This window comes from Podarcis erhardii (genome assembly GCF_964252035.2).
Source record: "Podarcis erhardii genome assembly, chromosome: 7".
Classification (NCBI taxonomy): domain Eukaryota; kingdom Metazoa; phylum Chordata; class Lepidosauria; order Squamata; family Lacertidae; genus Podarcis; species Podarcis erhardii.
Window position 1 is genome coordinate 51,925,878 of NC_138511.1, and position 15,843 is coordinate 51,941,720.

The following is a 15,843-nucleotide window of genomic DNA, read 5'->3' on the forward strand; positions in this document are numbered from 1 at the left end:
TAGTATAAGAAATTTTAATGTTATTTGTAAAAATATATGCATTTTAATTGACACTTTCTCCTTGTATACAAAGAATAATAATAATAACAAGAACAACACTAACAATAACAACAACAATAATAATAATTTTTTATTTATATCCCGCCCTCCCCAGCCGAAGCCAGGCTCAGAGCGGCTAACAACAATAAAATAATACAACATTATTGTACATGTTATTTGATTGGAGGCTTAAAATTCAGGGAAGTGCAGATTTTGAAGGACTGCTGCGAATCAGTTTACATATTATTTTGGGGAAGTGTGAGTTAGTTGCAAACCAAACCCAATTTCTCCTCCATCCCTATGGATGAAGCCTGGGAGAGACAGAAAGGCTTGGATGGCCACATCCCCGCCCCCCCAGGCCTGAGGTTCCCCACGCTTGGCCTAGTCTTTTGACACTGCTCTATTCCTCAGTCAGCTCAGATAGTGTCTGGACCGACTCAGGTTCCACCTCCAATCTAATTGCCTCCCAAACCAATTCATTTGCCTGTGTTCTTTCCCAAACCAGTGGGCTCAGGATCTTATTTCTGATATAAAAACATTTAGCAAATGTACTTAATTCATTGAAGCTAGAAGAAAAGATAAGGAAGGGTCCCTGCCAGGCTTCAGGTCAGATGGTGTCAGTGGATTACTGGTGAATTTCACTTCCTTTAATTCATCTCAAAAAAGAAGATTGTTGCCTCTTGGCTTGTGGGTGAGCATTTGTTCCATTCCCAGCCCTGCTTCAGTTTAATATCAAAAACGCATTCTCCATCTTGCAAGGTAGCATAATATCCTGTGGAAGAGATAAAAGGCAAACGCCAGGAAATTGAAGAGAGAGGGAGAGAAAAACAGCAACATCAGATTAGTGGGAGAAACATAGTAATAAAATGTTCATTGTTAATAGTATTAATTGAAGTTTTGCAACTCTCCACACCCATCCCTCTTAAAGATACAGGCAAAACGCAAGTGTATTATACCCAGATGTATGCTGAATAAAAAGTTTAACTTTGACCAAAAGGATTTTGGCTCTTAACTAATCATGTGTGCTTTGAGGTCTGTGGCTGGAAAGGGGGTGATTAAGAGCACTCTTGGCTTTTAACCATCTTTCCAACTTTTATAGTGCAGGTCTCATTGCAAGTTTGATTACTGATAGGCACAGCGGTGGTTGGTGCCTATTGAAACTTTTAGGGCGGAAGGCCGACAGTAGATGGAGCCTTTGCTCAGGTGGAGGTGTCAACTGATTCTAGTTTTGTCCCCCTCCTCCTCCTCCCTGCTGAGTTCGACAAGGGCAACACTGAGACAAGGAAGAAGCTGGCAGGCAGATCCACGCCCCCTGGCAGGCGGGCAGGAAGGTGGAGGCATGGAAAGGAGGGCAGACTAATGTTGGTGGGGCAGTGGCCCATTCTGCCTAATGGATCAGATGCCACATCATACATCCAATGTAAAACAGCAGTTGAAACTCTGTTACAAGGTATATAATATAATATAATATAATATAATATAATATAATATAATATAATATAATATAATATAATATAATATAATATAATATAACATAATAATGTTGTTGTTGTTTAGTCATTCAGTCGTGTCCGACTCTTCGTGACCCCACGGACCAGAGCACGCCAGGCACTCCTGTCTTCTACTGCCTCCCACAGTTTGGTCAAACTCATGCTGGTAGCTTTGAGAACACTGTCCAGCCATCTCGTCCTCTGCCTTCGCCTTCTCCTTGTGCCCTCAATCTTTCCCAACATCAGGGTCTTTTCCAGGGAGTCTTCTCTTCTCATGAGGTGGCCAAAGTATTGGAGCCTCAGTGAAATATACTCAGAGTCGCAAAGTGATTTCATGCTCTTTATTCAGCTCATAGTGGTGAGGAGGAATGAATGAAAGTCCCCTCACAGTATCTGCTTTATATACATTATTTACACAATGGGCTGCACATGATTGGCTAATTTCGGAATTCTACTGTAAGCCAATCAGGTTGTGGATTCACTTCTATCTGGAGCATGATTGGGTGGTTCCTGCCAACCAATCATACTGCTGCATTGTTCTAGGACCAATCAGACTGCTGCATTCTGAATCCTATTGTTCTAGGACCAATCAGACTGCTGCATTTTGGATCCTATTGTTCTAGGACCAATCAGACTGCTGCAGTTTGGATCCTATTCAACTCAGTACATAACACTCAGCTTCACAATCTGTCCTTCCAGTGAGCACTCAAGGCTGATTTGGTGGCCAAAGTATTGGAGCCTCAGCTTCACGATCTGTCCTTCCAGTGAGCACTCAGGGCTGATTTCCTTAAGAATGGATACATTTGATCTTCTTGCAGTCCATGGGACTCTCAAGAGTCTCCTCCAGCACCATAATTCAAAAGCATCAATTCTTTCGCGATCAGCCTTCTTTATGGTCCAGCTCTCACTTCCATACATCACTACTGGGAAAACCATAGCTTTATCTATACGGACCTTTGTTGGCAAGGTGATTAACATAACATAACATAACATAACATAACATAACATAACATAACATAACATAACATAACATAACATAACATAACATTATATAATAATAATATAATATAATATAATATAATATAATATAATATAATATAATATAATATAATATAATATATATAATATTTTGAGTCAACACATTTTTGCAATTTCAACTGAACACAGCACGAAACTGATAACACCTCAGTATCCCTTACTGGGTTTTTTAGCTTTTTAAAAAAGGTCACAAAATGTTCTTCCTTGGCTTTCCTAGTGACTGAGTCGTACGATGATCAGAACTAGGGCAATTACTGCTGTCATACGCTGCTTGAATTAAAACATTCTGTGTGACTAGCAAAACAAAACAATTTTTTAGCTCATCCTGCTAGTGTTTCAGTTCGACCTGCCTAGCTGGTTTCATTTCGTCATTATTCTTTCAGTAAAAGAAACATCTGCAGGACTGTCTCGATTTAAATGTGTGTGGCTGGTCCACATATGAAGAATCATCACACAATGCCTGTAACATTGTGATAAGTTCCACACATGGACATTCTCACTTAGGCTCCATATGCACTACACATTTAAAGCAGTATGGTACCACTTTAAACAGTCATGGCTTCTCCCAAAGAATCCTGGGAACTGTAGGAGACACCATTCACAGAGCTAAAATTTTCAGAATGCCCAGCAATGAAGGATTGATTGTTAAATCACTCTGGGAATTGTAGCTCTGTGAGGGGAAATAGGGGTATCCTAACAACTCATAGTTGGACCTTAAACCTTTTCACTGCCTGTTCTGCTTTGCTGATTTCCTAAGCCTAACCATCATGTGGGCTGGGAAATAAGGGACATTCTGTCACCTCTGGACCCATTTCCAGATTAGTTTACGCCTCTGCTGTTGGTATCACTATTTTGGTGCCAAGGGCAGAAGGGTGGTCATTAAAGAGGGGTTTAAATCTCTCAAACGTTGCACTGTTCTTCTAAAGTCATTACCTAGGGAGACTGTTAATTTGGCTTTGTTGTGGAGGGGGGAAATGCCAGGATGAGTCATTATAGTGTTATTAATCTCCGAACCTCCAAGGCAGGCTCTATCATTCTCATTTCCTAGCTCAAATGCTACTTTTTCTTTTCTCAAAAGTGGATTGGTGGTTTTATAAGAAGTATTGCATATGGGTACCTTCAGAGTCAGCCCTACCATTAGGGAGAGTGAGACACTGCCTTGGGCGGCAAATGCTGGAAGGCAGCAGCAATTGTCCTTGGATGCAGTATTAAAATAAGATGTAATGGCTAGACTAGTCACCCTCTGCACTGTAAAAATCAGAGAAGTGCAAGGTTTGAAGGATGGCTGTGCTTTACTTCACATATTATTTCAGAAAGGGCCAGTCAGGTAAGTTCATGTTTAAATGCACACTGAACAGAATTTCTCCATCACCTTTAATGGAGAATTACATGAGCAAGCTGGCACTGCACTCATAATACCCTGGGCTGATCCAGCAAACAAGAATGCACATGCATAGCCTTTTAAAGGAAGCTAGAATCCTGCTGGGATCAGGGTGCTCTTTGATTCTTTCTCTCCCTGAACTATGAATCTAGAAGCAGACATTCTATGAGGCTACAGTCAAAGGAGAGAAGGGAATCGGAATTCTTTCTGTCAACACATTTGATTGCAAAGCTCCATTTAGCTGCTTCACATCCTGAACTGCTTTCATTCAAGTGGACAGTAAAATAACTTAGTAACTTTAAGAGTGGATGCCTGGATTTGCTTGTTTTCTTCTTCGGAACATAGGAAACTAACTGCCTGATACTGAGTCAAACCCTTGGGTCCATCTAGCTCAGAATTGTCTACAATGACTGACAGTGGCCAGTGTGGTGTAGTGGTTAAGAGTGGTAGACTCGTAATCTGGTGAACCGGGTTCGCGTCTCCGCTCCTCTACATGCAGCTGCTGGGTGACCTTGGGCTAGTCACACTTCTCTGAAGTCTCTCAGCCCCACTCACCTCACAGAGTGTTTGTTGTGGGGGAGGAAGGGAAAGGAGAATGTTAGCTGCTTTGAGACTCCTTCGGATAGTGATAAAGTGGGATATCAAATTCAAACTCTTCTCTTCTTCTCTAGGTCAGGGGGCATTCCCATACCTACATGGAGGTACCAGATATTGAATCTGGAACACTTCGCATACAAAGCAAATGCTCTAACACAGGAGTTATGATCATAGAACTGGAAGGGACCCCAACGGTCATCTAGTCCAACCCCTGCAATGCAGGAATCTCCTTGCAGTCTCTTCCTCCCTTTTTTATTTTTTGGCCGTAACGTTTAGATTGCAAGTCTACAGGCAGAGACCATCTTGTTGGGAGGCTGCTTACATATGCACCTCTGCAAAAGAGGAAATGCTCCACCAAAAAAGAAGATAGCTATTTGCATATGCTGGTGTATATTTGTATAGATGCAAACATGGGAATAGTTACCTGAAGGAGCGTCTCCACCATCGTTCTGCCCAGACACTGAGCTCCAGCGCCGAGGGCCTTCTGGAAGTTCCCTCACTGCGAGAAGCCAAGTTACAGGGAACCAGGCAAAGGGCCTTCTCGGTAGTGGTGCCCACCCTGTGGAACACCCTCCCACCAGATGTCAAAGAGAGAAACAACTACCTGACATTTAGAAGACATCTGAAGGCAGCCCTGTTTAAGGAAGTTTTTAATGTGTAACATTTTAATGTATTTTTAATCTTTGTTGGAAGCCGCCCAGAGTGGTTGGGGAGACCCAGCCAGATGGGTGGGGTACAAATAATAAATAATAGTATTATTATTACTACTACTATAATTTAAAGAGAAATACACCCCATCCCACCAAAGAAGGAAGACTGTGACCTGGTGTGTCTGTTAGCTAGCTGCTGGTGGGCAACTTCAGGACCCTTCCTGATTTCCCTTCTTTTGGTTCTTTATCTTTAAGACAGATTTAGGATAGACAGTCCTTCAACTACAGGATGCAGGTCATGCTTGTGGGCATCCCATAGGCAACTGGTTGGCTGCTCTGAGAACAGGATACCGGACTGGGCCTTTGGCCAGATCCAGCTGCAGGGCTCGTCTTATGTTCCTTTGTAAAGTAGGGCGACTATGCTGCCTGGTTTGTTCTTGATCTTATCTAAGCCACTCTGGAAGCCTTTTCAGCTGAAAAGAGGGATAAAAATACTTTATAAACAAACAAAAACTTCAGGAAGGCTTGCCTGGAACCTACGTCATCATCCTTTGGGCACCAAAGTCTCCATGTCTGTTAAGGACTTTTAATCCGAAAAAAATGGGTTTTACTGCTGTTTTTACCTGTCACTTTAACGAAGAAAAGAAGTAGAAGGGCAGCTGTGTTATAGGGAACCTCCGAAAATCTTGAGAAGCAGTTTCTCCTCTGGCGAGGAGGGAAGCCCCACCTCCAGAGGAGGGGAAGTGGTGGGAGCAGGGGATGCTAGGGAGAGCCTCAACACCGAGCCTAAACAAACCAGAGGAGAGGGAAGTACCCCTTTGCCAGCGCCCATGCTGCACAGTAAGTTTAGGCGCAGGGAGGGGAGGAGAAGGTTGGGGGTCACGCGACTGTTATGCTGGATGGAGGAGGTATAAGGATCGCCCACTCCCAGATTCTGTTAGCGAGTGAGCCAGACATGAACTTGCGATGCTCTTCACTGTAAATAATTTGCACTAATAATAAAGCCTGGAAAAGACAGGTCAGAGTCTTACCTGTTTGCTCTCGAGCAACCACACCACCACCTGACAGCTGTATTGTTCTTCTGCACAGCCCACTGTGCAGAACTTTACAAGCCGCAAGGTTGATCTGATTCTCAGGGGTTGCATAGTCTCACCTAGTGTCACGGCTATTCGGTAAGAGAAATATAAAGATGGCTCTTTTTAAACTCCCATTGACAATGAATGGTTCTTTGCAGTTAATTTAGCCTGGGTTGTGTCCATGGAAATTACACAATTTCCATGGATGAGGAGCAGGAATGTACCCTCAGGAATGCAGTTTAAACAGCAGCATCACCAAGATGTCCATTTAGGGTTAAAAGGGGTGGCAGTGCATAAAGGCAAGAACCACATCCATTGCTGTGCTTACTTATGTCTTGGTCCCACTATCCACTGGCATGTGGCCCCTGAAAGCTTCATTAAACATAAGCTCTGGAAATTCCTGCTAATGGGTAGAACAAAACTTAGGGATAGCTCTGTTGGTAGAACATGAGACTCAGGGTCGTGGGTTCGAGCCCCACGTTGGGCAAAAGATTCCTGAAGTGCAGGGGGTTGGACTAGATGACCCTCACGGTCCCTTCCAGCTCCACAACACTATTATTCTATTCAGTATTGTTTAATTTTACCCAGTTTACATCATCACAATGGGAAATGTTTCTGACACTTAACTAGGAACCATAGTTCTGGAGAGCCGTTGCGGTGCAGTTGTGGGACTAGAACTGGTGAGACCCGGGTTCAAATCCCTACCCAGTCATGAAACTCACTTGGTGACCTTGCTCCAGTGGCTTTTTCTCAGCCTAACCTACCTCACAGGGTTACTGTGAGAATAAAATGGGCCTGAAGAAGAACACATGTAAACTACCTTGAGTTCCTTGGAAGAAAGATGTGGCATGAATGTAGTAACTGCTTAAATAGATGGAACTTGCATTTGCATTTATAATTTGTGACGATGCGCTTTCTTTTTTCCTCACCCCTTTATAATCAGGAGTCTTGAAGGCAAGAACGGGAAGCCTCGTCGTGTGGGGAATACGCTCGACGTCTTCTGGGCTCCCAAGCCTGGCAGAAATCAAATTGGGGAGGAGCGTAGTGTCTCTTTCTCTTTAACGGACTGTAGATAATCAGCGAGGTGCTCGCAAGAGACCACACTCTGGAGAAAACCCAACCTGTCCCCAATTAGAGCATTTCACTGAGACTATTATTTTCTGAAATTATACACTGGGACTCAATCCTCCAAGGATCCAGGAAAAAAAATAGTAGCTCTGCAGCAGCCACTGCTTCTCCAGACGAACTATTACTGGTGGTTAGGGATGAGGGACAGATTCAGTGGAGTTTGCATATAAAAGCCAATCTAACTAATTCACACTTTCTGAAACAGTACAGGAACTGAAACACAGCCATCCTTTAAATTCAGGTCTCTGAATTTTGCAATGCAGTTCAAGGCATGTTGTTAGGGTAAAATGTACATAGAAGTGCAAATATTAGTGAAATGAACAAAATACATATATTAGGGGTCATTGGTTTGGGGGGGAGTATATTAGGCAAAATTGCATGCAAATGTGTATATTAGGAGAAATTAACATCAGAATGCTGATGGATTTCCATGAGGACTTACTTTTTAAAAAAACTGATGAGGAAATGAGAACTGAATGTAAGATTGGAAAAATGAGAAACCAAGAGAAACTTCAATTGACAGATTTCCCCATCCCTACCGATGGTGAAAGTAGATCTTATAGTCTAGAGCTGGTGAACACGAAGATAGACTAAGGCTCTATTATCTTGTGGGCAGCCATGTGCTTTTAGGAAAGCCACAAGCATGACAGGGAATCAACAGCCTCTGCCACGTCAATCACTATCAACCATCCCTAACTTGAATTTTGTCTATGTCACTCTTAAGGTCATCTAAGCGTGTGGCCAACACATTTTATGGCTATGAATTAATTGGACATTGTGTGAAGAAGTGATTTCTTTGATATGTGCAGAAGATGCTGTTAATAATTTTCATTTCAATAATACACCTAGTATTATGGGAGAAAAGGAACAAATTATCTCTATCCACTCTCTCATGTATGTGGATGTTCCTCCTTTATGACAGCAGACTAGTTTAGATGGCTCTACCATCCTCATCAGTTTTCATGATTCTGTGCTTTTACGAGTTTTCCCATTTTAGAATTGAGCCCTCTGTCTTTTGTTGTCAGACTGTGCAGAAGCTGAGACATTTGTAGGTGCAGGTAGAATTTCAGTCATCCTCCTTAAGACCACTTCCCACTTTACATATACTAACCTACCAACAGCATCAGGGGAAGCGATCTTTTCAGGGGGGGAATTAACCCCTGTTACGTGACAAAGCTAATTGGCAATAGAAACTCTACACTCCTGCCAAATTCATCTGTTGAAATCAGATCATTGGGTTGTCCACAACAATATAGGTTTTGGATTTTGAACGAGGAACAAACATAGAGTGCATACATGTTTTTGAACCTTCTCCTAACGGGGCTTCTGTGCTTATAACAGTTGCATGACAGATATACATTTTACTGGTGAAACTTTTTCTTATTTGAACCCCAACCACAACAATAACATTTTCAGAGCTTCTTACACCATCTGTTTGACCCAGGAATAATGAGGTGATTTCTACACTGTTAACCCAGCAGCAAACGCAAGAGCAAATTTGGAAGGTTAAGGCTCAAGTCAGCTATTCTTATTGCTGATTTTCCAATTTCTATTCTAAAGTGTCTTTGGACCTGCACAGGGAATCCAGGATTTTGTTTTAAACCTTGGATTACAAATTTAAAAGCAAGACCAGAAACTGGAGACAGAAATATATATTTATGATAATTTAATCAATTGTTGTTAGCTGATGGAGAATCTTTGCTGGAAAATGTGGACAACACATTGTGTTACATTGTCAATAATGTGTTACAATGCACTGTCCCCCTGAAGATGCATTGTCATTGACTATATGCTGGTCCATTGCGACATTGTAAATCTGATAGTGGACTTTAGAATTGAGACGCACACTGAAAGTGATAACCAACCATTGGTGATGTCTGTAAATTTAAACTTTGATTTAGAAATAACTAATCGTAACAACACAAATTGTTGTCAACATGAGCAAATGACCCAATTAAAATGGTCCCAGAAAATGAGTGTAGCAGTGGGGCAAAAACTTACAGTTGATTTTGCAAACCAGGTAATCTTTAATCTAAAGAACATCAATTCTTGTAGTGACATTCTGGAAGAATACAGTCATACCTCAGGTTAAATTTGCTTCAGGTTGAACGTTTTCAGGTTGCGTCCCATGGCGACCCGGAAGTAACGGAACGGGTTACTTCCGGGTTTTGCTGCTCGCGCATGCTCAGAAGACACTCAGAATGACATCACATGCATGCGCAGACACGGCGAATTGAGACCCACGCACACGCAGACACGGGTTGCATTCTGCTCATGATGCGAACGGGGCTCCGGAAGGGATCCCGTTCGCATCCAGAGGTACCACTGTATAGTGAAATCTTCAAAACATTTGAAGAGCTTAACACTCCACCAAAAGTCAGGTCACTTAAAAACAGAACTAGTCCCTGGTTCGATGATGAATGCCTTCAACTTAAAAGAAAATTGCACCAAATTTTCAAAAATAACCGTACCAAACTAGAACCTTTCTACTTCAATGAAAAAAGAAAACATCACCTTGTTCTGGCCGAAAAGAAATAAAAATATGCCACCCCAAAATGGTCCCAATTACCTGACTCCATCCAAAACAAAAATAACAAATCATTTTGGTTGATAGTATATGGAGGTCTGGAAGCTGGCAACCAATCAGCTGTCCCATTGCGGATGTTTTTTGAATGTGCCGGACACAGTAGAACATATAATTTTCTACTGTCCATTCCACAACCAGCTGCGCAGATGCATGCTATCCCATTTTCTGGGTAGTCTAACATCACGGCACAATGAAAATATCAGATTCTATCTGTCTGACATTAACCCAGAAGTAACTCAGGGTGGCCGAGTTTTTATCAATAGTATTTCTTAGAGTGATGAATGGCAACACTTAACGGGAAGAAACTCCAATGAAAATCCTTGTTATTACATATTTTTACATGGCTGTTTATTTGTATATATTTTAAAATTTTATATATAGATGTTCTATGATGGCCTATATTTGTAATGCCTAATAAAGGTTTGGCGAAGTATGTACAATGCATTGTAACAATTGTCACAAAGTTCTTCCTAAGGTTTAGCTGGAATCTCCTTTCTTGTAATTTGAATTCACTGGTTTGGGTCCTACCCTCTGGAGGCAAAAACAAGCTTGCTCCATCTTTCATGTGACAGCCCTTTAGATATTTGAAGATGGCTATCATATATCCTCTCAGCCTCCTCTTTTCCCAATTCCTTCAACTGTTCCACATAAAGTTTTGTTTCCAGACCCTTTATCATCTTGTCAATATCCTTCTCAAAATGAGATGCCCCAAACCAGTAGTGGTCTTACCAAAGCAGAATAAAATTGTATTATTACTATTACTTCCTTTGATCCGAACTCTATACTTTCATTTAACAGAATGTCTCTGTTTTGTCTGGCTCCTAAGCAGGTGAATCTTAAATTCTGAAGGGGTCTATTTCACTCAGTATTTTCTACATACACTTACTGGCAGTGAGTCTCCAGAGTTTCAGATGGGAATCTTCCACAGCTCTACTCAGAGATGGTACCTGGGACCTTTTGCAGGCAAAGTGTTTGCTCTACCACTGAGCCAATGATCCTCGGTCCAATATTTTATGTTTTTCTTTACGAGGAATGCAGTGAATCAAGGGAAAGGGACCAGCTGTTTATATCAATAGGTGCACTTCACCTCATTACTTTACTGGACTGGACAAGGCTACGCACAAGCTGAATCCTATAATAATAATAATAATAATAATAATAATTTATTATTTATACCCCGCCCATCTGGCTGAGTTTCCCCAGCCACTCTGGGCGGCTCCCAATCAGTATTAAAAACAATACAGCATTACATATTAAAAACATCCCTGAACAGGGCTGCCTTAAGATGTCTTCTGAACGTCAGGTAATTCTTTATCTCTTTGACATCTGATGGGAGGGCGTTCCACAGGGCGGGCGCCACTACCGAGAAGGCCCTCTGTCTGGTTCCCTGTAACCTCACTTCTCGCAATGAGGGAACCGCCAGAAGGCCCTCGGCGCTGGATCTCAGTGTCCGGGCTGAACGATGGGGGTGGAGACGCTCCTTCAGGTATACAGGACCGAGGCCGTTTAGGGCTTTAAAGGTCAGCACCAACACTTTGAATTGTGCTCGGAAACGTACTGGGAGCCAATGCAGATCTCTCAGAACCGGTGTTATGTGGTCCCGGCGGCCACTCCCAGTCACCAGTCTAGCTGCCGCATTCTGGATTAATTGCAGTTTCCGGGTCACCTTCAAAGGTAGCCCCACGTAGAGCGCATTGCAGTAGTCCAAGCGTGAGATAACTAGAGCATGCACCACTCTGGCGAGACAGTCCGCGGGGAGGTAGGGTCTTAGCCTGCGTACCAGGTGGAGCTGGTAGACAGCTGCCCTGGACACAGAGTTAATCTGCGCCTCCATGGACAGCTGTGAGTCCAAAATGACTCCCAGGCTGCGCACCTGGTCCTTCAGGGGCACAGTTACCCCATTCAGGACCAGGGAATCCTCCACACCTGCCCGCCTCCTGTCCCCCAAAAACAGTACTTCTGTCTTGTCAGGATTCAACCTCAATCTGTTAGCCGCCATCCAACCTCCAACCGCCTCCAGGCACTCACACAGGACCTTCACCGCCTTCACTGGTTCTGATTTAAAGGAGAGGTAGAGCTGGGTGTCATCTGCATACTGATAAACACCCAGTCCAAACCCCCTGATGATCTCTCCCAGCGGCTTCATATAGATATTAAAAAGCATGGGGGAGAGGACAGAACCCTGAGGCACCCCACAAGTGAGAGCCCAGGGGTCTGAACATTCATCCCCCACCACCACCTTCTGGACACGGCCCAGGAGGAAGGAGCGGAACCACTGTATAACAGTGCCCCCAGCTCCCAGCCCCTCTAGACGGTCCAGAAGGATGTTATGGTCGATGGTGTCAAAGGCCGCTGAGAGATCCAGCAGAACTAGGAAACAGCTCTCACCTTTGTCCCTAGCCCGCCGGAGATCATCAACCAGCGCGACCAAGGCAGTTTCAGTCCCATGGTGAGGCCTGAATCCCGATTGGAAGGGATCCAAATGGTCCGTTTCCTCCAGGCGTGCTTGGAGTTGTTCAGCAACCACCCGCTCAATCACCTTGCCCAAGAATGGCAGATTTGAGACTGGGCGATAGTTGGCCAAGTTGGCCGGGTCTAAAGATGTTTTTTTAAGAAGCGGTTTAATGACCGCCTCTTTCAGCGGGTCTGGGAAGGCTCCCTCATGGAGGGAAGCGTTCACCACCCCGCAAAGCCCATCGCCCAGCCCTTCCCGGCTCGCTTTTATCAGCCAGGATGGGCAAGGATCAAGGAGACAGGTGGTCGGTTTCACTCGTCCAAGCAGCCTGTCCACATCCTCGGAGGTAACAGATTGGAATTGATCTCATGTAACAGGACCAGGCAGAACTCTAGCACTCTCCCGCCCTGGCCCTGCTCCCACGGTGGAGTCTACCTCCTTCTGAATCTGAGCGATTTTATCTGCAAAAAACTTTGCAAAAGCATTGCAGGAGATCTTGGGGTCCCTACCAGGCCCCATTGGTACATAAGTAGCTCACATAAAAGGAGTATTATGTAGCATATCTATAAATATCCATTTTATTTTTAATTCATAATTCTGCCAGCTACTGGCTGCTGGCCCAGGAATGACGAACTCAATACCAGGCTCCCTCGCAACAATGTGAAGTGTGCCAACCACTGCTTCTTTGTAAATAAATACAATATGCAAACCAGTCTTGCATGCATCTATGTATGTGTATGTGTGTACACACACACACACACACAGAGAGAGAGAGAGAGAGAGAGAGAGAGAGAGAGAGAGAGAGAGAGAGAGAGAGACTTAGAATCATAGAACTATAGAGTTGGAAGGATTTGAGGGTCATTTAGTCCAACTCTTTGCAAGGCAAAGGACAGATGACCATCCAACCTCTCTGTAATGGTTCTAGGGGTTGCTCGTGCGTAAACCGGTGCAACACCTGGCTGGGTTGCCTGAGTGAACCCTTTCTGTCTGGACAGCCACTCACCTGTGGCTGTCTCAATCGCTGGCAGAATCCGTCAGTGGGTGTTTCTTGAACTTCTTCCAGCAAAGAAGCTCTTTGACGCCTAGTCTCCGCCTACTCTCCCTGCGCGGAAGCCTTCTGCGCAAGGAGGGTGTAGGCAGCGGAGGACCCGTGCTCTCCCCGCTGGTCTCTGGCGAGGAGTCATGGAGCCACTTCGCCGATTCCCCCATCTGCCCCCCTTCTCCACTGGTGCTACGCTGATTTCCTTCCCCAGAAGATGGGCTGCTTCTCTCCCTCCCGGGACGCTCTCCGGAATCCCTCTGGAGCCCTCCCTCTCCCTCTGGCTCCGATGGCAGTTCCCTGACATCCTACTTAAAAGCTTACGAGAAAGGAGAGTCCACCACCTCTCATAGGAGTCTTTTTCAGTGTTGGACAGCTCTTGCTGTCAGAACCGAAGACGTTAGTCAGTTTGCTTGCCTGAAAGCCTGCCCATCTGAAAACCTATCCTTATGTGTCACACATACACATCAGCAAGCAAGTTGGTCTCTCCTACCCAACACACAAGCTTTATAAAGGATATGGGCACACTTCAGGCAAGGAACTTTGCAAGTTGAAACTGTCAGGTGCAGTTACTATACCACATTAAACTCTTGCACATTTAAAGCATCTTCTAAGGACAACTTTGCCTGTTTGGGGTTTATTTTTTATCTCCACATAATACTCCTTACATTCATCTATTTATAAAAGTATTTATATACCACAATATCATAAATGATCAGGGCAGTTCACATTATATAAACAATAAAACACACTTAAAACAGTACAAAATATTCATTAAAAAAAAGGTTCCAAGATGTGTAAGGCTTCACTGACAGGGAAACATGGCTTTGCATACAATTGATGGTGCCCTCCAGATGATGTTAGACTACAAATCCTAACATCCCTGACCTTGGCCATGCTGGCTGGGGGTGACGGGAGTTGTAGTCCATCAAGACCTGGAGGGCATCCCATTAGCTACCCAGATTTATTCCAAAAGAGTTGTCTGTAACTCCACATCACACAAACACATACAGTTCTCACAGTGCCCTATTATAAGACATTTCATTTTATTGCTGTGGATTCCCATTTCAGATACAATCATGAGCTGCAGCATCTCCAAATTATAACCTCACATGATGGCAGTATAGCGCGCCATAAATGCCAATATCTTGATTTAATGTGGTGATCCGGGGAGCATGATATTGCAAGCACCATAACGTAGCACAGCTCATGTATAAAACACCTTTACGATGCGATTTTATTAGCGTTGACATTAGAATTAGAAGCGAGAAACTGATGACGGGAAAAGAGCCTGCGAAAACTTAAGATTGCAAATGGGTTGAGAAAAAGGCAGCAGCCCCAAACCATGAGGTTTAAGGAGAAGAGCTGCAGCTCAGTGGTACAGCATCTGCTTTTCTGGCAGAAGGCCCCAGGTTGAATGCCCAGCACGTCCGGGTCAGGCTGAGAAAGCCTCCTGCCTAAAAACCCTGGAAAGCTGCTGAAAGCCAGTGTGGACAATAGTGAGCTGGCTGGACCAACAGTCCAATTTAGTTTAAGGTAAGTTTTCTATGTTGCAAAGTATGAATATGTTCTAAGTGTGAAGAACTCAGAGCTAGATTATAAGAAATCAACAAAAGACAAGAGCTTTCTTTGCAAAAGATTATAGGTTTTTTCATATTATCCAGTTTATAAATATATAGACCAAGCAGGTAGCAACCAACCAACCAACCAACCAACCAACCAAGGGCAATAAGTAAGCAAGGTCAAGCAGTTATCAGTCTAGCTCTCAAAGGCTGTTTATAAGTCAAAACTGTTTCTTGCAGGCAGATGAAATTACAGTGGAACCCCAACCACGGGTGGTATTCAACTAAGTTTTAGTCAGAGCAGCCCTTTTGAAATTAATTACAAAGTTAGGTCCGTTAATTCCAGTGGGTCTACTCTGAGCGAAATGGGCCGTGCTGTGTTAATATATGTCCATTCAGCCTTTTCTTTTCTATTTAACTTTTTTATCTTGTGGATAAACTAAGCATTATTAAAAAGTGTGTGACTTCAGAGCCCATCAAATACTTTTTTGCTGGTCATCCACCGCCCCCAATCCAGTATCATCAGAGTTAAGTTCTTTTCCCACCAAACACAGGAGCATTAATGCACTCAGCTGTTTGTTTGCACCTCCTGCTGGGGTTGCACACATGATGTTTCAGGGTCGTGTTTTGACAGGTGTGCTGAGCAAATAGGATGGTTCTTTATGCCTCTGACCATCTGACTTGATATTTTTTGAAAGCAACTTGCAGATAATCAGGCATTTATCTAAGAGCTTTTATTTCCAAAAGGAAATGGAGTGAGATCTGAAGCTCCTAACATATCAGTTAAAACCAAGGCCATGT

The 15,843-nt window shown here is 43.6% G+C and overlaps 1 long non-coding RNA gene across 1 annotated transcript; it reads right to left on the reverse strand.

The window, feature by feature from the left end:
• Nucleotides 1-671: 671 nt before the first annotated feature.
• Nucleotides 672-9,433, reverse strand: LOC309347422. The gene is made up of 2 exons (XR_014158940.1): nucleotides 9,401-9,433; nucleotides 672-811 (listed from the first exon to the last, which is right to left on the reverse strand). It is a non-coding gene; the product is annotated as an uncharacterized lncRNA (long non-coding RNA).
• Between the last annotated feature and the right edge of the window lie 6,410 nt (nucleotides 9,434-15,843).